The following is a 23,906-nucleotide window of genomic DNA, read 5'->3' on the forward strand; positions in this document are numbered from 1 at the left end:
AGTGTAGTATCAGAACAGATATTGCACTTTGCACACGGCTAAAAGGCCACCTTACTTGTTTACGAAAAAACAAAGCGTAATAATATGTAGATAAAACAGCAACAACAATAACAACAACAACAACAATAACAACAACAACAACAGTAATAATAATAATAATAATAATAGTAATAAAATAATAATAACATTTTCTACTCTAACCATGCACATTAATTATGAAATCGACGATAAAATAACAAGAAATATCTTACATAAACACATCTACACCATGAAACATTTTTTAAAATTTAGATTCATCGTTTATTATAAGAAATTTAAAACGACTCATTTGCTAATAAACAATAATTCCAACACCGAAAACAATTTACTAAAAACTAGCAATGCCATGTATGTTTTTAAATGTCCTTTAAGGGAATATGCCTACAAAATCAACTCGTGCATCGACATGACTAGAACCAGTACATCTTACCGTCTTACATATCAATCGTCTTCCCCTAACAACTTTATCTGCCAACATCTTGTAGCACATGCAAACCCCCAAAGCGAATTTAGAAACATATTAATAAAAAAAACACCGCAGTTTTAGCCATTTTACATTGTATCTTGCCCCTCCCAATCAGGAAGCTCTACTCGTTCGTATAAAAAAAACGACCGTCAATAAGGCTCAATATGAGAGGGAGGGTACGCTTAAGTGCTTTTAACGATTTTAATCGACTTTTTCAATAAATTCACTAAACAATATTCTAATTCATCACTCGCCCGATAACGGCTCATGGAAGCGAATTTATTTTGTAAAAAAAAAAAAAAAAAAAAAAAAAAAAATTTATAATGTTTTAAAATCTTTAATAGTTTATTTTAAAAGTATGTTCAATACAGAAAATTAAAAAAAACACTTAAAAAAGAAAATTACGAGTTTTGTACATTGTATTCGCAATTTTGTGTAAGGGGTATCCAAAAATAATGAAACTGCTATTACTGTGTGCACCGATTGCTTGAACCCACCCATTCGGCGCCAAGGAGACGTCCATTTTATGCGTTCATGTATTTCCCTCTAAACATATCAGCTATTTAAGCTCGGCTAGATACTTGGCCCTGAAATAAAAATAATACGGAAAACAATTAGTGCAAAAAGCATCGACAGGAGGCAAGAGGAAGAAGAAGAAGAAGAAGAAGAAGAAGAAGAAGAAGAAGAAGAAGAAGAAGAAGAAAAGAATACTTTCGCGACTTTGGCAAATTTCTTTTTACACTTGAACAGAACGTTCAAACAATGGCAAATGTAAAAAAAAAAAAAAAAAAAAACAGATCGTAAGAGAAAAATAGGAATTATTCAATTTAACAGGCAAATATTTATAAGTAGAAGCTGTGATAACTTTGCATCAAAATTTCCTAATTTCTATTCCAATTTTAGCAACTTCAATTTTGTTTTCTCTTATAGGATATCAAAGTTTTTCGCGTCATCTAATACGAAACGTATCATGTTAATAAGATTTTTATACTTCAAGTTCTTTATATCTTCTCGATAATTCTTAACTGATACACATGTCAGACATTGGACATTGCAACATATCAGACATTGGACACTTTTTTGAATGCCAAATCTATACATTTTGATAAAAGCTTTTTTACTTCAATTTCTTTATATTTTCAAATATTTAATAATGATGTAATGTTTGGTTATTTTTAGGCATATCAATACTTTCGGGCCCTGTCGGTGGGGCATTAGAATACACCAACTGCCCCCCTGCAGAGGGTAAAAGTCCCTCAATGGGGGTCCTGGATATGACCTTAAACTATATCCAGTGGTGAGGCCCCAGCTTGCGGGCTTTGGGGAGTGTGGAGCCACCCTTTAATTACCATTGCTCCCAGGTCCACTCTGACCCAGAGTGGTAGTACCTGTTAGGGTTCCAACTATGGGTTAAATAGAAACCGACTTGAAAACAACAAATATATTCTATTTAAAAAATTTTCTTCCGAATCTTTGGATTCGGCATTAAATAACCCGAAAAGGGTTGATATGCCGTAAAACAAAAACAACCAACCAACCAATACTTTTCGGTCCTTTAATGCTGAATCCAGTAATTTTGAAGAAAATTTTTATGCTTCCTGTTCTTTATATTCTTATTTTTTTATGGTTCTTGGTTGTGTTATAAAAGAAACATTGTTGCATTATTATTATTCTTTTTTGCAGAACCGAATTTCGCCAAATGGGAAGAAAGAAACAATCGCTCTCTCGAGCCCGACTAAATAAATTCTCTAAACAAAACAAGTTTGCAGTCTAGTATATGAACTGTGTTGTTTAGTTGTTTTGTTTTACGCCATGTCTTCTTTTTTGTTATTTAATGTCGGATCTATACATTTTGCTAAAATGGTTTTGCTTCCATTTATTTATATCTTCAAACATTTATTCTTGGTGTTTGGTTTGGTTGTTTTGTTATAAATCATAGCAACCATTTTCGGATTTTTTTATTACGAATTGGATCTTTATAGTAACAGTTTCTTATACTTGAAGTTCTTTATATCTCAATATCTATTTATTTATGATGTTTGGTTTCGCTGTTTTGTTGGCAAGTTTAAATGCAAAAGGTTCATTACCACTTACTGACATAGTTTTATTAGTTTTGCGCATGCGCACAAATATATTCACAGCTTGAAATTGTTTAATGTTAAATCTTTCGTAATCATCTTTCGATAGTTCAGGTAAGAAATTGCGACTGGGAACCAGATGTTTTGGTTTCGGTTCTAGCTGATTGCATCTAAGTCATTTTTTAACTTTTGATTAAGTACTATACACAACCATACACACACACATATAATACCATACACACACATATATAATACCATACACACACATACACAACCATACACACACACACATATATAATATCCGGCAGAGAATTAGTTCTGTTATACTAAATACGTTCTGCATGAATAAGGATATATTTAAATGCATTTCCCACCAGAACAATGTACCAGTCTACAACTCCCTCCTTGTCACGGATAATTTGACCAAGATGGCCATCTAGACAGTTCCTCACCATCACTATAGGACAGGTCTTGCTCTCTGTGACTTTTTGTTATTCTCTAAACCTTTGAAGCTGTCGTTATGAGGCAACTGGGGAGATGAAAGCGGCTGTGACGAGGTTCATTGACACACAGACGCAAGAGGACTTCTATGGGGCCTTCCAGAAGTTGTTGGAATAGCACAAGTGCATTGCAGCCGGAGGAGATTACTGCGAAGGGGACTAGAGCTTCATGCGTTTACTATCAATAAAAGGACCCCTATGAAAAAAGTCTGAAAACTTATTGAAGTAACTTCGTATAATTTTGAACAAAGAACATCAATAAAGAAATAATTGTTTTTCTGCAGATTACGGGCCGTGTTGGAATAAAATAACAACAACAACAACGATAATAATAATAATAATAATAATAATAATAATAATAATAATAATAATAATAATAATCATGACACAACAACAAAAAACAACGATAATAATAATAATAATTATGAAACAACAACGATACTACTACTACTACTACTACTACTACTACTAATAATAATAATAATAATGAAACAACGACAACAACGATAATAATAATGATAATAATAATAATGAAACAACGACAACAACGATAATAATAATGATACTAAAACAACAACAACGATAATAATAATAATAATAATGAAACAACAACGATAATAATAATAATAACAATAAAACAATAACAACCATAATAATAATATAATAATAATGAAACAACAACAACAACAACGATACTAATAATAATAATAATAATGAAACAACGACAACAACGATAATAATAATGATAATAATAATAATAATGAAACAACGACAACAACGATAATAATAATGATACTAAAACAACAACAACGATAATAATAATAATAATAATAATAATGAAACAAAAACGATAATAATAATAACAATAAAACAATAACAACGATAATAATAATATAATAATAATGAAACAACAACAACGATAATAATAATAATAATAATAATAAAACAACAACGATAATAATAATAATAATAATAATAATAATAATAATAATGAAACAACAACAACAACAACGATAATAATAATAATAATAATGAAACAACAACAACAACAACGATAATAATAATAATAATAATAAAACAACAACAACGATAATAATATAAATAATGAAACAACAACAACAACAACAACGATAATAATAATAATAATAAAACAACAACGATCATAATATTAATAATAATATTGATAATGAAACAACAACAACGTTGATAAAAATAAAAATAATGAAACAACAACAACGATAATAATAATAAAACAACAACGATCATAATATTAATAATAATATTAATAATGAAACAACAACAACGATAATAATAATGAAACAACGACAACAACGATAATAATAATAAAACAACAACAACGATAATAATAAACAACACCGATAATAATAATAATAATAATAATAATAATAATAATAATAATAATAATAATAAAATAACAACAACACAACCGTAATAATAATATCAATTATAATATAATAATAATAAAACAACAACGATAATAATAATAATAATGAAACAACAACACAGTAATAATAATAATAATAATAATAATAATTTAACAACAACAACGATGATAATAATGATAATAATAATGAAAGAACCACAACAGCGATAATGATAATAATAATAATAATAAGAAGAAGAAGAAGAAGAAGAATACATAACAATTCACAACGCATTGCATTCGAAGAACGACAATAACATAATCGCTGTAAAACAGAGAAAAAGAGAAAATAATCTCATAAGTATGATGATATAATAAAAAACAGAAAGAAAATACATAAACCAAAGTCTAATTTACGGCCAAGCACTTAAAAGACAAAGCGCATGAAACTGGATACAAAAAGTCTCGAAAAGAACAATATGAGAAAAAAAGCAGGTACGTGGAAGATTTATGAGACTAGGCAAAGAGCAAACGTACGAAGGTATGGAGGTCATCGGTAAGGACATCGAGACAAGGCAAACGGGATCGTTCAGCAATCTATGGGGATAGAAAGAAAGGTTGGAAACAAGTCATATACCATCATCCACCACGCAATTCTTACCACTACATAATGTCTAGAAAACGAAGTTGCTAAGCAGTGAATCGTGATATAGGAGAAGACGAAGCACTTTCAATCCTAAGTTAGTGTTTTTTAAAATGCTGGCTTAAACAGAGCCAATAGGTAGATTATAATCCAATGTTCTAGGATAAAACGATTAATCGCATCATAAAGAGATGCAGAACACAAGCACGCCAAAATAAAAACAGGTAGACTGAAATTGATATATGGATTCTATAACCGAAGTTTATTAAAGTCATAACTTGATTTTAATCTTCGTAAAGTATAAAAAAAAATGCTGCAAATGAGTTTTCTGTATTTTCTTTTTGATTCTCCGGACAACTGTTTTCATTTCGGTCAATGCCAATTTCGTCAGGTACATCTTTCTGTAAAAATCAGTGATCTGCACAGAATTTCGAACGGGACTTCTTATTTTATATACGGAGGTAATATTTTATCGTACCCAAAATTCAGCATCTAGAAAAATGTAACTAATATACCAAAGTTACCTAGTACTCTATCCACTGCGCCACGGGTCGTTGTGGACAATTCTCGTAAGAATTCTGTGAGACATATAACTTTTTTAAATGTACAATTTTCCCCCTCCCATACCTATACCCCCTCCAATTGCCCCCCCCCTCTGGGGAACATAATATTCCCCACACTAGGAACCGATCCTGGGTCTGGCCATACCCACATGGGGAGACAAATAAATAGAAACATTAAAAAATCCCCTATACATATTTTTAAATACACTCCTCTATCTAAACAAACATAATATAAAGAATACCCGAAAAGACTGAAACGAAAAATCACAATACTAAAATCCAAGAATCACAAAAAATAAATATCAAAATAGAATGAAAGCACCCCTACCCTTATTTCAGAAGAGCTGGTCCCCCCTCCTCACATATACACATTAGTAACGACCTTGTATCACAGTCACCTTCCTAGGGAAGCAAATAATCTCATAATACTATAAAACAGTACACACATTCTCAAACCAATCAAAGAAAACACACACACACACACAGACCCTACCCTAAAAGAAAAGGGGAAAAACACAAGCAGAAAGAGAGAGTGAGAGAGAGAAACACCACACGAGAGTGACTACAGCCGAGGTCAGCGGCCCTCCACCCCCGACAAGCCCAACAAAAGAGTAATAAAAATTGAACATGCCAAGGAATAATAGACACTTTCACGGGTCCACCCCTTGGAAACACTTCAAATTAACTACGAAAATGCCACTTTTACATCTCCAACACATTTGAAAATAATTTCTGACGAGGACGCTTCACAGAACGTCTGAAACGCGTAAAAACGATTTCAATGATGTCAAACATAATTCTCAATGAAAAACCAAGACACGGAATAATAAAATAATGTTAAAAAATAGACATTGTTGGTGACTACCCCTTATTTAAATATATATATATATATATATATATATATATATATATATATATATATATATATATATATATATATATAAACATGTATAAATACATTTGAAGCCAAAACTACGATGCGAAAATTGTTATAAAATAAACGGGTGTTTATTTTTAAAGAAATATATTTCGGAGTAAGACTCCTTTGTCAATCTTTTTCACCCTCTTCTTCCTCGACATAATGTAGTGGAAGATAGTTCGGTGAAGAGTCCACGTGATGTTGTTAACTGCGGGGTTTTTATGAAGCCGGATAGGTGACGCGTGGTCGCGCATTTTGAAAATCTGAGTAGTTTTTTTTGTTTATATCCGTTAGAAGCGCTGAGTGAAATTTGAAGAATAAAACATGTATAAATACATTTGAAGCCAAAACTGCAACACGAATTTTTTTAAAAAATAAACGGGTGTTTATTTTTAAAGAAATATATTTCGGAGTAAGACTCCTTTGTCGATCTTTTTTTCCTCTTCTTCCTCGACATAATGTAGTGGAAGATATTTCGATGAAGAGTCCTCGTGATCACTCAGCGCTTCTAACGGATATAAACCAAAAAACTACCCAGCAATTAAATGGTGGCTCCACACTCCCCAAAGCCTGCAAGCTGGGGCCTCACTATCAGTTATAGTTTAAGGTCATATTCAGGACCTATACAGTATGAGACATACCTCCCACTAAATTAAAGTTAGAAAGATATCGTTAATTCATAATACCTGGGAGGATTTAAAAAGTCGTGTATGACTGACTACATATGAAGAGAATAGGAGAATCATAATAATAAAGACAGAGAACAGTTGAAGTAATTCGACTCAACGAAGCAGAACATGTGCTGGCCCTAAGTAGACCTAATATAGTATACAATACACTTATATACTAAATATATATCCATATAATATATATATATATTAATAATATGTAGTAATAAATAGTGAATATTAAAAATGCATATATATATAATATGTAGTAACAAACATTGATATATATTGATTAGTAGTAAGATTGTATATTTAAAAATAAACATATGATCAAGGTTCGTATGATGTAAACTAGAATTCTCCGCATGGTTAAATTCAGGAATAAATTTAACTCTATTGGAAGCTGAAGGTTCGACCTCTTGTGTGGGTGGGAGAAACGTCTTAAAGACATGCGAATAGAGAACGTCGACGTGTTTCTCGTGTTGTGAACAACGAATTCTACTCGACAGAACTTGTAACATGTGAACCTCTGCTTGACGTTTTAACCAAAAAGTTTTGTTGCTTTGCGTTAGACAAAGACTTCTTATACAAGCTATTTCGGCTGCATCCTAATCATGGCTCTAAGACAGTTTGACCTCCGACTCATCTCCGTGTTCACTGGCGCAGCAACGGACGTTCCAAGAGTAGAATGGCTAGAGGGTGTAGAGTTAACGTGAGAGCTGTGCGAGGTAACCAAGGTGGAGCGAGTACTGCCGCAGCGGCTGAAGGGTGCGACTCGCGAGACGTATCGGCAACTCCCGGATGACACACGGAGTGACCTCGAGGAAATAAAGCGTGCCCTTGTAAAGGCTTACGGGACGGATTCGTTTACGGCACAGTTCACCACCCGCCGCCTTCGGCCAGGGAAGACCGTGGATGAGTTTTTGACGGATTTGCAGCAGCTAGCACACCAGCGTGTTGGATAAAGGGAGCCTTCGTGAATGGATTGCCATGCCATGCAAAAGGACTTTTGTGAGCCTCAAGCCAATTGTCATTGAAAGAGCTGTTTAAGAGGACTCGTACCGTGCTGATGGATACCAGAGATGAGAAGCGAAAACACCAAAAGTGTTAACTGCTTCAGATTCGTGGTTGCCTTTCGTTGCGATCAACGACCCAGAAGCCTAGCGGACTGCGGTGTCACAAATGCAAAAACCTGGGACTCCTGGCTCGCGCCTGTCCGGGAAACGGGCTAGAGGAGGAGCTTACAGCATCAGTCTTCTCCCCAGATCGTCATTAAACAAGGTGCTACCTGCGGTAAGCGTACACGTTAACGGGCGTAAGTGCCACGCGCGTCTGGACACGGGTTGCGCCCAGACACTTGTGCGCAAAGAACGTTGCGACACTTGGAAAACAACAAGATTTCCCCCGGAGCTCGCGTAGAGTATGATAGGGAACTAGAGACCTGGATCGACAATGGATTGCTTGTTCCTTATCCTGAGAAGGTATTGGACCTCCAAAGAGTTTAATCCCACTAATGGCGGTCGTCCAGCCAAACAAACAAAAAGTGAGGCCGGTGCTCGATTATAGGGAGTTAAACAAACACGTGGACCACTTTAAAGCCCGCGCAGACGTGTACGCTGATAAATTACGGGAATGGCGGAAAGCAGGGTCTAATGTGTGCGTGCTTGATCTTCGGAAGGCGTACCTTCAAGTTCATGTACACCAGTCACTATGGCCTTATCACACAGTTAAAGGGAAGAGATACTGCTTAACCCGTATGGGGGTCGGACTCAACGTGGCGCCATCAATTATGCAAACAATTGTTGACACCATTCTGGCTCAGGATGAGCGCATAAGGCAGGCAACATCTGCATATATTGATGACGTGTACGTGAATGAAGGGGCTGTATCCGTGACGCGTGTAGAGGAGCATCTCCGCAACTTTGTACTTCTCAGTAAGGAGCCGGAGAGACTACAGGATGCCGCACGGGTGCTCAGTTTACAGGTCCGGAGAGAAGACGGCGTCCTGCATTGGAAACGGGGAAATGAAGTCCCAGACATGACCCGCGATGTCAAGCGAAGAAACATATTTTCTTGGTGCGGAAAATTGGTTGGAGACCTCCCTGTGGCCGGCTGGCTTCGTGTTGCGGTAGCGTTTATAAAGAGGAGAGCGCCTGAGGTCACCATTGGATGAGACGATGTGGCACACGACGCCCCTCTCAACTCAATGGCGGAGAAAATCCTCAACAGAGTGCACAAGGAGGACCCTGCACGGGACAGATGGTGCACCGACATCCGGGACCTGAGTGTGTGGGTTGATGCAAGCTCTCTTTCCACAGGCGTATCAATAGTCCATGATGGGGCCGTGGTGGAAGCTGTCTGCTGGTTACGCCCAGAACGGCACTACCAGAATATAAACCTGGCCGAGCTTGATGCCATCATTAAGGGGATAAACATGGCAATCCTCTGGAAGTCGACTACCCTGCGGCTGTTTACATATTTTGCCTGCGTCAACAAGTGGATTTCGGACACCCTTACCGGTAGGGCCAGAGTACGAACTAAAGCTACGAGCGAGATGCTCACCCGACGGCGGCTCGATAGATCATGAGGATCCAAAAAGAATATGCGCTGTCAATAGAAATCTCCCTGGTCAGATTCAGCCTGAACAAGGCCGATTGTTTAACAAGAGTTCGCCGCAGATGGATTGACACAACTAGAAAAACCACCGAACCTATACAACTGGCCTGCACCTCAGCCGCGTCTTCTGCTAAGTTTGATCGAATCAAGGAAGTCCACCACCAAAGTGGACATCCAGGGATCAAGCGAACCCTGTATTTCGCTAAGTTAGATTACCCTGAAGTACGAAAAGCAGGCGTTAAAAGAGTGGTTGAGAGCTGCGTGGCTTGCCAATCCATCGACCCGGCATCCTTCTCTGGGAAAAAGGAAAACTCGACGTAAAAAGCCACTAGAGCCGGCTTGCGATAGATGTTACTCACCACAACTTCGAGGATTACCGAACGTTCATTGACTGCGGCCCATCTAGATTTGCGATATGGCGGCGGCTCCGCCGGCAAGATACGGCAGCAGTCATCCGTCAGCTAAACGGCATCTTCCTCGAACTTGACACCCCAACGGAGAAAATAACAACGGCACCGCTTTTTCACCAGTGAACAATTCAAAAAGTTTTCCGATGACTTAGGAGTACATCTGTGGTTCAAATGTGCCTACGTACCAAACGAATATGGGATTATTGAGCGGAACCACAGAACTGTAAAAACTATCGCCGCCAGAACAGGCTGTGCGGTGTCTGAAGCAATTTATTTATACAACGTGAATCCAAATGATGGTGTATCACTCTCTACAGCGCCGACCGACATATTGTACAGGTATCACGTTAGGGTGAAGAGCATAGAAACGAACCCAGTACCTGAGACAAACGTAACTGGAGGGAGGCTGGAAAAAGGGGATGTTGTGTGGATCAAGAACCCGCGCGGCAAATGTACGATTCAGTATGGATTTGGACGCATCAATGAAGTGATCAGCAAGCAAGCAATGTGTGTCGACGGTGTGCCTCGTCGAATTAAGGACTTACGGCCGACAACACAATCGCGGTTACCCGTGAAAAACGGGAGCGAGTCTGACTCCGAGTCAGGGTCCAATAAGAAATCGCTGATTCACAGCAGCTCCATTAGAAGGTGACTCTGATATCAGTAGCCTTCCAGCAGAAGCGGTATTCTTCAACCCCCAGTCCGCGGACGAGAGCTTAAACATAGAAGAGAAGCACCCGGCGACGGCGATCACCACCACATTTCCATTTCTGTGATCATGAAATCAGGAGGGAGTGTGATAGATATAGAGAGGACCTACCTCATAAACGGGCGAGAATCTGTCTCGGCAGTAGGCTAAAAGACAGAAAAAGAAAAAAAAAGAGGCCAAGATGGCGGCTGTTGTCTTTCAAAGCCTCCGGAAAGATTATAAAGGGGAAGCCGCGGGGAGGAGTGGGAGAAGCGTTTAAGACATGCGAATAGAGAACGCCGACGTGCATCTCGTGTTGTTAACAACGAAATCTACTCGACTCAACTTGTGACTAGGGAACTCTGCTTGACGTTTTAACCAAAATGTTGTTTTTTGCTTTGCGTTAGACAAAGACGTCTGATACAGTGGGCGACACTCAAAATACTATTGCGACTTGCACAGAACTTCTACTAAATCATGACTGACGGTAAAGAAACATACTACAACCCTTGATTAAATAAGGGGCTTTGCCGAAATTCCCTGAAAATTCCCGGGTTAAACAAAAAAGATTCCCGAGTTTGACAAAAACGTTTCTATAGTTAGACAAAAAGTTTTCCGAGTTCGACAGGATACACCTGAAGAAAAGCAGAAGTTACAGCAATCGAAGTGTTGTGATAATAATATCCAAGAGAACATTAGTCCGAAAAATGCTGAAATTACGAAAATTCAATTCTCACCTAAAATATTCAGAAATGAATGTGCTTATGTAAGGAAAATGAATTCTTTTTTCCTCTTTGATTTCGACTCTCTTTGCTGCACCAAAGAAAACAAAACATATAAGATCTCTGCCAACTTGGAAACTACACCGATTAATAATATGTGAGCATTGTAACTTTGAACACATGGTGTTATTATATCGACAGCGAATGGGGAACTGTTCTAAACTCATTAATGACTAAACCGTATTGATCTGATCAGATTTTAACTCGGCTTGCCAATTTTCTGCGTTATTATCCATTGAGTCATTTGTGCGTTCATTTCTTTAAATCGGAGTTTATGCCAGTTCTTCATGCGTCGAAATGCATCGCTCACCAATAAATAACTTTATTTTATTTTCTAACGGGTTTTTGTATTTTAGTGTATCACTCTTAACAGAAACGTTCTATATGAAGTCAGTGATATTAAAGGTATCTCTCTATTCGTTCGATGTAAAGGCTTCAATATTAAAAGAAGAAAAGCGAGCGTGTGCTTTATGAAAGAGTAGAGGATATAATGGAAATCAGACTGGTATTGGAAAGAACGTTTGAGTGAATAGGAATGACCATGGGAAATTTATGCGGGCAATTTGTTCCCGGAAATAAATAATTTGGGTAAGAGAAAAGGAGAATCGATAGAGGGAATGACGGTGCGTGTGTAGAACTAGAATAAGAAGAAATAACCTGAAGAAAATTGGAAGGAGGAGCAAAAGCTGGTGGAAAAAATTATAATTTAGGAAATAAAGAGAACATGGCATTTCTGCGGAGAAAGTTGACATTAGAGAGGAATGTTAAGGTACGTTGATGTTGAAAAAAAGAAAGAAATAATGATGATGACGTTATATTAAAAATAAAAGATGGTGATAATTATGTAATATTAACACAAAAAAGCGATGATGATATATTACAGAAATGATGATAATGATATCATGATATGATAAACGCGATGCTAATGATGAGACTATTAAAACAAAAATATTATGATTATGTCATATTAAGAAAAAGAATGATGATGATACTGTATTAAAAATGGCTTCAAAAACATCAATTAAGGGGCGTGTTATGTGCTCTTTATTGATGTTTTTCCATTTATACATTGCCAATATATAGCTTTGTCTTGTCTATAATTCTATTATTATATTTAAGCTCCAACCGTATCTGTTGGGCTTCATACAAAGTGATAGGTGTACAGTTAAAGAATCCTTTGGTACCTTATTAACTTTATATATATATATATATATATATATATATATATATATATATATATGTGTGTGTGTGTGTGTGTATGTGTGTGTATGTGCATTATTTACTCTTTAATCCCACATAGTGTTGCTATATGCAGGGAGGAACGATAAATTTGTCGCCGTATAGAAAACAACACAACAGCTTTACTTTAACACTTTTATTTACAAAAATCTAATGAAGTAACTTGATTCTGTAGAATAGCTAACCCGATCATGCCTTTTCCACAAGCGCCGATGCTTTGGCGTTGTGGGAGGTTACGTTGTTGATGTTCTCGACATATGTCAAAACGAAAGAATCCATCATGTTCAGGTCGGAGGAGAAAAGGGGTAGTGACACTCCTTCTGAAGCCAAACTTGAGTCTCTTTGAACTTGTGAGCCGGCGCTGAGTTCTTCTGCCACACCCAGAATCTGCCAGCTGTCACCTGCTTGGTTGGTTGGTTTTGTTTTACGGCATATCAACCCTTTCCGGATTATTTAATGTCGAATCCAAAGATTTTGAAGAAATTTTTTTCATAGAATATATTTGTTGTTTTCAAGTCTGTTTCTATTTAACCCATAGTTGGACCCTAACATGTACTACTATTCCGGGTCAGAGTGGACCTCCTGGGAGCAATGCTAATTAAAGGGTGGCTCCATACTCCCCAAAGCCCGCAAGCTGGGCCCTCACCACTGACAAAGGGAAAATTCGTAAGAAATCATATCTGTCAGGTCGAACAATGCGCAAGATCAAGAGAGAAGTTCGCCGTAACCCACTTGAAACTAGCAAATAAGTTTTTGAGAAAGCTGGCGTTCTTGATGTGCCAAATCAACTCATTGCCGAATCCTAAGGACGGTTGCAAAATTTGGAAAGCCAGAGGTCCGGCCTCAATTGAAGGATATCCACAAGAAAAAGAGGATGGAGTTGACAAGAGATTACATGAAGGTGAATTTTCAAACGTTTTTTTTTAACCAATGAGTGTTGGGCGACCCTTAATGAACCCGATGGGTTGAGGGGAAGATGGTACCATAATGAGGGTCTACGTCTCCAAAGGATCAAGTGTCAACAAGGAGGTGGTGGTGTGATGTTTTGGGCTGCAATCATTGGTAATAACCTTGTAGGACGATTCAGAGTCGCAGATGGAGTGAAAATTACCGCCAAACTCTACATTGACTTCATTAAGGAACACTTGAAACCCTGGCACAAGAAGAAGAATTTGGCATTCCGGAAAAAGATGGTATTCATGCATGATAATGTACCGTCTCATTCTGCAAGGATAGCTACTGAATATTTGGAGAGCGTTTTTGCCAAACATGGGCAAATAATGCGATGGCGAGCCTGTTCTCCAGATTTAATTCCTACCGAAAATCTGTGGAGCATCTTGAAACAAAATATTTACTCCGGAGGAAATCAATACTACTCCAAGGATGACCTCTGGAATGCTATTCTGACTGCTGTCAAAGATATTTCATCAGATGAAATCGAAAGTTTGACATCTTCAATGGACCGAAGGCTTTTTGCTCTTGTCAATAAAAATGGCAGTTATATAAGATATTAATTGTACTATGAAACCATATTGAAGTTGTTTGCTCTTTTTTATTGTTGTTCTCAATTTACAAATTATTAAAATAATCAATGTTTCGATGATCTTTTAGCACTTTACCATATTTTAGCATTGGTTTGCATATAAAGTTGGCACGCTGAATAAAATTCAAATCACTCAAATGTCTGCCAATTGTTTATTACTGTGCAGATTAGCTTAAAATTTTATATCTGCGCTTGTGCTAGTGTGTCCATATAATGTGTTAAATTTCAGAAATTTCATTGGAAACTATCGGACTTAGAGCAAAAATATCGATTGCATATAATTCTGGCACGCGGTGCAGATAGAAAAAAGATGGTGCGTATGTTACATTAAAAGAAGAAGATGATGATAGTATATTAAGAAAGTACTTATAATGATTATGCAATATTTCTGAACAGAGAGCGATGATAATGATGATAATGTCATATAAAGAAAAACGACGATGGCGACGATGCTATTTTAAAGAAAAGAATAATGATTCTATATTAAAAATGCGGCTGCTCATAATGATGATGTTTTATGTAAATTGCTACGCAGTGGAGGGAAAGGAAAATGTAAGCAAAGACTTTTCAAATTTAATTTGCATATTTTTAAAATCGTAAAGCTAGACATACGTTGTCTTTTTTGTTAGCTGGGAGTTTTTTTTTCTATTTTGTTATTTTAAATAACTTTTATATCCTAATTGAAAAGTAACAGAACGAAGAGAAAGAAAAAGCAAAACAAATTCCCATGGCAAATTGACAAGATATGTCAATTTGCTTAAGCAGAAAATATTATTAAAAAAAAAAAAACGAAAATAGTTAGAACCACTTTATGGCTTTGCGAAAATTGCATAAAAATTCTCACAAATTATTTTGCAAATTTCTACGTGTCATATTTATTTTTTGATATTTTATCTGGAAAGTTAAATCATTGATATTTTATATATGTATTTTGGTATAATCTGAATGAAGTAGAGTCGAAAGCAGCTATTGCCACTATTTTCTATGAGGAACTGACAAATTTATTTTAAAATATTTCAAAAAGCAGCAAGCAGCAAGAATAGTCACGACATGAATCCACTCAGTAAAAACATACGATAGAATTCTCACATTAATCATTGATTAAATGTTTACGATAGTAATAGGTAATTTTATACTAAAAGCAACAGAAAATGCAGTCTGGACAAAACTGCTGAAAAACCACCTATAAAAATACAAGGAGAAAATATACAGGTAGATTTTCTAACTTCACTACTATTTGTCATAAGCAGGTATGAAGCCATTCACCAATGTAGTAAAACAATTAATGCAAGTTACACATTGTGTCGATAATGTTACGTGACAAGGTAGGAAAAGAACAAAAAATGTGGATAACTGTTTCAAATGAAATAGTAGTGATGGGAAATAGACATTTTTACATTTGAGAATAGAATTCTGATAATGATAATTGTTGATAATCTAGTATTTAAAATGTAATATAACCAAAAACAGTGATTGTTTGCTAGGGAAATAAAAATTTACGTTGGGAAAAGTCAATATTATTCAAAAAATTAACATCTATGATAATGACACCACTCTATTCTAATGTAGCTTCTCGTCCATCTCCCTCGTATTTGTTGAAAGATACAGCTAATCCATAGTTCAGTTCTAGATTAGAGCACAATATTGCTTTCTTCGTTTAATTCTTTTAAGATACTTCGTGACTGCCAATTATAGATGTATCCTATTTATTCATAATATTCACGTGGAAGGTTTTCCTCTTGACCAGAAGTTAACTCTGAAACTAATTTGTATTTCCTTTTGCATCAAATCTTTTGAGTTAAGATATTAAATCCATTGCTCTTTCTGCTTCTGATGACGTCTGTTTTTTTTCTATCGCTCTAAACATTTTCTCCTGCCGAAGGCTATGCTATATTTGTTCAGATCTAGTATCAAGCTGTGTATGGAGTATTGTTGTAATATTAAGGTTGAAAACTCTGTTCAATTTGCGGGTTCATGTAGAAAGTTGCAGAAATATTTTTGTCATTTAATTGGCCCCACACACTTTACTGTTCCTTCTCAGTTACAAAGATTAAGTATCAGGCTAATTTTTTTTATAATAAATATTAATTATTTTCGTATTTTCTGTATCATTATTATTGTTCTACTTTTATTTTAATTTTATTTCAAAAATTTTAACCGTTGGTATTTTATTTATTTTACCATTTTCGACGCCTTTTTTAAAGTGATATTAGTTCTAATTTATTTTCTAGTAAGAGTGTTCTTAGTAAGTGAGTTGTCTTAGATACGAAACTTAATTGTTTTTTTTCTTTTGCTTTGTTTACACTAAGCTTAGATTTTTTCTTAATTTACAAAAATTGTATATAAACATTTTTTTTTCATTATAAAATAATCTGTATTTATAAGAAAGATTTTTTTGATCCATTAGGATTGGCATATACAAACCAAGAACGTTTCCAGTAAATGATTAACCTATATATATATATATATATATATATATATATATATATATATATATATATATATGTGTGTGTGTGTGTGTGTGTGTGTGTGTGTGTGTGTGGCCCACCTTCGATTTGATTTTTAGCCTGTAAAATAGCTTCTATTGGTAAAAAATGAAAACAATACAATTGACCTTGGCAGAAGTAAGTCAACTTTCTTCAGAACATGCGTACATGGATATTTTAAGCTTTAAGTCGCTGAACTGTAAGCTTTTTTTGTCCATTCGGCTATAGATCAGACGATAACAAAGATGGCTGAAGCATTAAATAACGGCTAAGACTGTAACGCTGGCAATTTCGGTTTCGATTCGAGATGCTTGCACCTGAAGAATTTTTGTCAACTTTTGAAATACTTACTATATATACTGGGTTCAATACAATACTCAATTACGAATTTTCTCTATAATAATAAATACGAAATTTGCATGAATTAAAACATCATATTAAGGCGTATTTTACGACCGGGCAACGGCGGGCGGACTGATATATATATATATATATATATATATATATATATATATATATATATATATATATATATATATATACTAGCATGGGCGCCTGGCGTTGCCCGGGTGTTTGGATGTGTATGTTGAGCAAAAAAAAGTGGTAGTAGGAAGGCAGGCTCGAACCCGTACCGTAAAGGAGGAAAAGAATGGGGTAAAACCTAACATGTATGCTGTTACAACATCCGCCAAACCGGAAGCGACATTTTTTAAAATTAAGGCTAGACAATCTAAAGGAGAAGATAGCTTTTAAAAATACCGGCGAAAAAAGTGAACCCCTGTAGAAAAGTGCCTAGTTGAAGGGGAAGATATTAATGTTTTTAGCCAATTTTTCGATATTTGTCGTATAAACGGTAGAACTTCAAAACGATACTGATCTTGGTAAAATCCGTCGTGTCTATTGAAAGTTTAAGGCAGACATGCAAACAGATATACATACATACATTTATATATTGGTAACTAAAAATGTTCAACCCAAACTGATGAAAAAGCTTGCCCTATCTCTGAATACCCTTTATATAAAATTTCAAATATTTAGACCAGAAATTGTCTGAGTAATTTGGAAGAGACCGCAGAGTTCAATTTTTTAAACTTTGACCCCTATTATGACCCCTTAAAATTATTTCTTTTGGGCTCAAATCAAGTTATTAAGTTACATCCATGTCCAAGGAAACTATATCTAAAATCTCAAGTGCGTAGACCCAAAATTATCGGAGGAGTTTGGTACAGTTCTCAAAAGACAAATCGTTGAAGTTTGACCCCTTAATCGCCAAATTTCTGGCGAAAAACCTGTATATCAAATTTCGAGTCCGTAGATTGGAGGGTAAGTTTCTGAAAAAATGTTATCTCGTTAATAATTTAACACGCAGTATATATTTGTTTATGGGAAAATGTGCTTATTTTATTAATAATAATGGTTTAGTTTATGAAGCTCGATGTTACTACAGAGCATACACAAATAAATGACAAAAAGTCTTTATTCCAAACAGACTTCTTGTCCATCTTAACGTTTATTTCTTTTAGCATATAAAATGTTCAACACTTGCCAGCACCTATTTAATAGCGCAGAATCATTCATGTAACCATTATGTCAATTTTTGAATTTATTCTATCATTAATAATGTGAAAAATGGGAACTCTTGAGAGAGATCAAGATGGCGCCCATAGTTTTAAAAGGTGTACTCTGGTGGAAGTCCTGTGAAATCACGCGGGAGATATGTATAAAAGGAGTTGACAGGTTAGGTCTAGGGGAGGCAGCAAGCTCAACAAGCGGGAGCTTTTGGTATGCAGTAGGCTGATCGGGCATTACCCCATTGCTGCCTGGCTTAGAAAAGCATGCAGCTACATCAAGAGGCATGCCGAAGGTAGAAGATGGGATGATAGAGTGGGAGGAAGAACGACCGCCTTGATTTAAGAGGTCCTGAAAGAAGTGGAAAAGCAAGACACAGTTCGGGGAATTTGGAACGTGTCGCAAACACTGGATGGAGTCGTGTGGTGTGATACAAGCAGTATTGAAACAGGGGTTGTCTTGGAAGTGGGTAGAATGGTTGCAGAATTGGATGCAGTTACCAAAGGAGTTAACCTGGCCTTAAAATAGGGACTACGTAACATCTGTGTGAAAACAGACTCTGCCACTGCAGCCATTGACGTGGTGTTTCTGGAGCACGGTCCGGTGGAAAAGCTTCTAACCGACAACGGTACTGGTTTTAGATCGGCAACAGTTGCGGATGTGCTAAAGAAATGGAATATCCATCAATTCTTTAGACCCAGTGGCAACAGGAGTATAGAAAGAAACCACCGGACAATAAAGGCAGTGGCAGAGAGAGGGAACACCTCGCCTGAGCAAGCGGTCAATGTCGGTACAATATGCCGCCTAGACTGGGGCAATAGAAAGGGACAGTTCCGCACCTGTCAATATTCAAATACTCCTGGGGGCATCCTAGGGTTGAGCCGGCAAGCAGGGATATAGAGATAACAGGGACCAACAAACTCGGTTATTAAGTATGGATGAAGCCCCCAGGGCCTTGATGTACCACACAGTGGAACAGAGGACTCATAACAGGGAATAACACTAGCAACAACATTGCGGTAAATGGAGTACCGAGACATATTCTTGATATCAGTGGAAAATGAAACGGTGGAAAGCGATGTGCAGCGGGAGGATGGCGAGACACTTCAGAGACCAAGTAGGGAAAGACGACCGCCACAGTGGATGAGGGATTATGAAATGTGATCCGGAGATCAGGGAGGCATGTTGTTTAAAGTTAGCAGAAGGAAAGGAGAAAACAAAATGGAAAAACAGATCACACGAACAGAGGTCTTACCGCGTGTATGTCGGGTGAAGTTCGGCGAAAGAGAGAGAGAGAGAGAAATCAAGATGGCGCCCATAGTTTTAAAAAGTGTGCTCTGGTGGAAGTCACGCGAAATCACGTGAAATCATTCGGGAGACATGTATAAAAGGAGTTGGCAGGTTATGTCGAGGGAAGGCAGACAGACGAAGGTTGATGACAGTGGTTATCTCAAACCCGGCGGTTGTTGGCTTGACAAGACGAACTCTTTTTTTTTGTATTTCTTTAATTTTGTTGTCCTAAACCAGGAAAACTACAACCTTATTGCGAAAAGGACATTTATACAGAGAAACACGATTCCTGCTTACGGCAACATGAGACTACACGATCAAACGAACTACTGATGCTTCCTTATAGACAAAGATAAGGGAACCAGTAAATATAGAATTTGAGAAACAAAAAGCCCATCCCAAACGGATGCAGTAAAATAACCCATTACATTATTATAAAAGAAATACAAAAATAGATATGGCTTTAGTAGGAATATATTCCACCAAAACCTTAGTATACTTTGTTAAATCATACTTTTAGTAGAAAACTTGGCGAAAAGAAGAAACAATCATTTTGAATAATTTTGGATTTGAAGTGAGAGATTCGCTTAGGTATTTATTGTAACTTGATCAATTATTTCCGTGCCATTTTATAATTCTAGGAAGTTAACAGATGGGAACATCTTGTAAATGGAGCCAATATAGGAAAATAGCAGTTAGAATGCAGAAGAGAATGTTAATCAACAAGACTGAAAACTCTGCTAAATAACAGGTATTAACGCTTGGTATTTAATAGGGTTAAGGCCATGGAAGCAGAAAAACATAGCAAATATGTAGAATTTTTTCCCTGAAGACTAAAGGGAATATAGAACATGAAGAAGAAAAATATGTAGGACTAATAATAGTAGGAGGACAAAGAACGGTTCAGGAAAATTAGAAAAGCGGATAGAAAAAAATGAAACAAAAGGCTGAATAAAAACTCTGTAGACTGTCACACTAATAAAAAATTATTATGAATATTAAGCAAATCATCCACGATTGCAGACACAGGCTCAACATATTAGATGACATCGTCTATTAACCGAAAAAAAAGTTGTTTAAAAGAAAACTAGAATCATAAAAATACTGGAAACAAAGACGAATGAAACTATCAGAGAATTGAAGATATGGCGCCAACATCGGTTGGTACTTAAGAAAATGACCAGAAAAGATGAAAAAGGATAGAAATTGCAATGAGGAAGATCAGTATCCAGACTTCCACTGGGAGGATACGTACAGTGTTGGAATTCTGATGAGACTTATTGTCAAAGATAAACAACGGCTTGTATAATCGAGAAATTATTGGTAAATGTGTAATACTATCGTTTTGTTCTGTAGGTTACTAAGTATTTTACCTGAGTTAATAAATATTGCCGGAATTTAAGTTTCTACTAAGGATATTAAAGGAATTGAACCAGGGATAATAATTGTTAAAATCTCCAATTTGAATATATATATATATATATATATATATATATATATATATATATATATATATATATATATATACACACTATCAAAAGTACTCGTCGTTGACTACAGAAAATGGACTCTGATTTATGAAAGTATGATAGCTTATGAAAAGGAAGGTTGTAAATTTGGGTTGAATTTGGAGGTATCAAACCCAAAGCAAACTATGATGAAAGTAAAAATAAAATAGATAAACCCCATAATTTATTATACCTTACCTGTTCACACTGAAACACTTATCACAATATTCTGTGGGTCTATATTAAAAAACCTTGTTAAACTTTATGACATATTTCCATTCTATGGAGGTCAGGTGCGAACGAATACCCTGTAATTTTATTATACCATATTTCTTCAAACTGAAACATAATTATCAAAGTATACTTACGCAGATAGATATGAAAAGTCTTTATTAAAGTTTGTGCCTATTTGCATTCTATGGAGGCCAGGCGCGAACACAATCCCCACAATTTTATTATACCATCCCTATTTAAGTGAAACCATACTTATCAAAGTATTCATATGTACATCTATATCAAAAACACTTGTAAACGTTTTTTTTAATTTTTTAATTTTTTATTTCCATACTTTGTGGACCAGGCGCGAACGCAGACCCCACAATTTTTTATGAACCACCGTTCTACCAGATCAAACATACCTATTCCTTTGTCTCGATACATCTTCTATCATTATATATAATCAGATTTTTAAAATAGTCAACCATATAGGAGCCTATTCGTGAGCAGACACACACACACACACACCCAATTAGCTTTATATTATAGATATGTATTTGTTTGCATTAAATTTGATTATATTCTATTCATCGAACGACGACATGAAAGTGGTGGGCAATTGTTCTTATTGGAGAATTTATTTTATCTTTCTTGGCTGGGGTATATTTCCATTTTACACATACACACAAACATACTATATATATATATATATATATATATATATATATATATATATATGGTGTTAATCGTGACACCCTGCACTGACGAATCCCGAAAGGATGAAACACTAGTCTGTAGGTATTTAATTATTATAGTAAAAAAATAATTATATATATATATGTACATATATTAGGGTTTGCACAATTTATCGGAATAGGAATCAGATTAAGAAAAATCAGAACTTCTTACAGTATCGGAATAGATATCAGATTAGGAAAAATTGTAGCTTCATTTCCGATTTTTAAAACATATTCTTGTAATATTATAACTTATTTTTCGATAGTTTGTACTCATGATCAATGTTTATTTAAATTATAATCAAAAACAAAAACTTATATACCATAACATCTAAATACGACGTAAATTTACTTTACTTGCGTAAAAAAATTGAAACTTAGCATAAATTAGTTAGGTAAACATTTAAAAGAAAACAAATTTTAATTTAAACTTAAATATATTTTCGACCATTAAAATACTGACAAACGTCATTAACAATTGAATTTGAAGTAAAATATAAAATTGTTTTTAATCTTTTAAATTTATTTATTTTATACAGATACCAAAACACTTTTTATACGGTTATTTTCTGCCCGTTATCTAGCGCTGGAAAATTTTTACCGGATCGGGAGTGGTGCGATTGACAGGATGTGTGAAAAATTCAGAATTTTCAAAGACGGAAATTTTGTACAAATTAATTCGCTAATTTTTACGCTCCCGTGCTTAAAAAAATCTCCTTTAACGTTCATTATCTTAAAAGTTTTCCAAGTTTATATCACTTACCTGGCGAGAAATTTCATCGTTTTCGACCCCACGTCTCTCCCCATGTCTTTATCCTGATGGTAAAACATAGAAAACGTTGTTTCGGATTAATATAAATGATTCTTTGAAATTAATATTATTTAAATCATCATCATCCTCCCTAAACACACAAAAATATAAACGCACAAAATTTATCTCTCAGAGAAAAATAACACCCGAATACACGAAGAAAAATCCCCGCATGCACGAACTATAATAAAAACCATTAGCAAAGGGAAATACGCGCAGTGTGCGTGTGTGTGAAAGAGAGAAATAGAGAGAGCAAGGGAATAGAAACTCCTTTACAAACACTGTTGACTCCGTAGAATAAGAGCGAGAGCTATAATGCCACTGTTACAGTGATTTTTATCGTACGCACACACACACGCAACGGAAATGACATTAAATTAAATTGACGCAATATTTCCCTTTTAGTGACGACAGGTTTTAATTTTAGTAACTGTTCGTTTATAAAGCAAAGAACTAGATTCCGGAATATGAGACTTTTAAGAGCTCATATTTTAAGCAGAATGAACGGACTTGGAGAGGAAGCCTTTTATTATTTATGAAACGGAAATTCGAAAGATTATATTAGGTTTATGTATGTATGAGTCAGTTACGGTCGGTGTAATCACAGAATGTATAGAACGTGTAGAACTACTGCCGGAGAGAACTGGTAGTAGTGGTAGGACTTAATCTTATGAGACAAAATAGGGACTCTTTTCTCTAAAGATGTTGCGATTCTAATGGTATTGCTCCTAGGATGCAATGCAGTATTTTA

At 35.6% G+C, this 23,906-nt stretch overlaps 1 long non-coding RNA gene across 1 annotated transcript; it reads right to left on the minus strand.

The window, feature by feature from the left end:
* Window positions 1-888: 888 nt before the first annotated feature.
* LOC145292361 (uncharacterized) lies at window positions 889-23,230 on the minus strand. The gene is made up of 3 exons (XR_013869585.1): window positions 23,108-23,230; window positions 5,005-5,064; window positions 889-1,092 (listed from the first exon to the last, which is right to left on the minus strand). It is a non-coding gene; the product is annotated as an uncharacterized LOC145292361 (long non-coding RNA).
* Between the last annotated feature and the right edge of the window lie 676 nt (window positions 23,231-23,906).

The sequence above is a fragment of the Euprymna scolopes genome, chromosome 13 (genome assembly GCF_053919585.1).
Source record: "Euprymna scolopes isolate OS-2025 chromosome 13, ASM5391958v1, whole genome shotgun sequence".
Classification (NCBI taxonomy): domain Eukaryota; kingdom Metazoa; phylum Mollusca; class Cephalopoda; order Sepiida; family Sepiolidae; genus Euprymna; species Euprymna scolopes.